The sequence below is a fragment of the Salmo salar genome, chromosome ssa01, assembly GCF_905237065.1.
Source record: "Salmo salar chromosome ssa01, Ssal_v3.1, whole genome shotgun sequence".
NCBI lineage: Eukaryota > Metazoa > Chordata > Actinopteri > Salmoniformes > Salmonidae > Salmo > Salmo salar.
Genome location: NC_059442.1, coordinates 88248605 through 88250239, shown reverse-complemented (window position 1 = coordinate 88250239; position 1635 = coordinate 88248605).

The window sequence follows — 1635 nt, the reverse complement described above, 5'->3', positions numbered from 1 at the left end:
ATCTGGACTGGTGGTATTGTATGATCAGAAATATTTTCGCATGATCAACCAATCAATTAACCAATGTAATCGATCAACGTATATATCAATCAACAATTTATTGCTCACATATACCCTCTAATCATATATCATTGGAACACGTAGATTTACAGTTATCCATCTGAAACATTTTCGGAATGCTCAGGTCAACATAACTTTGACCTTTGACCTCTAGGGTACATATCAGAATTACATGTATAAGTTTCTTTAAAAATAAACCCCTGATACATTTGAAACTTTGACAAGTGGTTCTGAAAAGTCATGAAATTACCTTACAAATGATATATAATATAACCCACTTTGAAATCACTACCTTCAATTATTTGCCCATATTGTGCCATAGATGTTATAATGTTGGAAGCTGAGCCATAAAATTCCATGTAGTGGGGCAGCTATGTTTTTGGATTGTAACTTTGGTGATAGAGGCACCAAATTGCACCCACACAGCTAAAACAGGGTTTTAAAAAGATATGTAGATACATGTCCATCACAGTATTCACGCATTAACCCCACAGAAGTCAATAATCCAGGGTAGGCAACAACACATCCGCCACGCTGACCATCACGGGGGCCCCACGGGGGTGTCTGCTTAGTCCCCTTAGTCCCCTGTTAGCAATTTATGTTATTCTTCAATAACACAAATTCCAAAGCAAATCAGGGGGAGGAAAATAGGTTTATTCAAAGAGGACAAATCATACAGGGAGGTAGATTGCCATTCTCCCCTGTCCTCAGTGATGCTCTCTCAGTGATTCTCTCCACAGAACAAAGGGACAACATGTAGATTTATAACCCAGCCCTAGCCTGTGGTTGACCAATTAGAATTCCTTGCAATAAAACTAGCCAAGGGCCAAATAACAAGTATCCTATTTCAGAAGACATATTCCTCCCATGTCTCTGAACCAGCGATCAATAATCCCCTATTACAGAAAAACACAATTTCCCTTAATCGTTATTACTCTATTGACTTCTCGTCCTTTTGACCTCTCGTCCTCTGTCTCTGCGTTATGTATTTATCTTCAACATATTCTTACTCCTCCTGTACGCCCTGTTCACCCATGACTGCTTGGCTGCACACGACACCAACACCATCATCAAGTTCTCTGACAACATGACAGATCACCAGCTACAATGAGGCAGCCTATAGGGAGGAGGTCAAAGACCTGGCAGTGTGGTGCTACGACAATGACCTCTCCCTCAACGTCAGCAAGGCAAAGGAGCTGATCATGGTCTACAGGAAATGGAGGGGCGAACACACCCCCATCCACATCGATGGGGCTGTAGTGGTGCAGGTCCTGAGCTCCACTACAATGTCCACATCATAAAGGAACTAACATGTCCACATCACTAATGAATTAACATGTTCCACAGACACCCACACAGTTGTGAATAAGGCATGACAGCCTCTTACCCCTCAGGGGGCTGTAAAGATTTGGCATGGGCCCTCAGATCCTCAAAAAGTTATACAACTGCATTATTGAAAGCATTCTGACTGGTTGTATCACTGCTCGGTACGGCAACTGCAAGGTACCTGACTGCAAGGCACTACAGAAGGTGATGAGTACAGCCCAGTACATCACTGGGGCCGAGCTCCCTGCC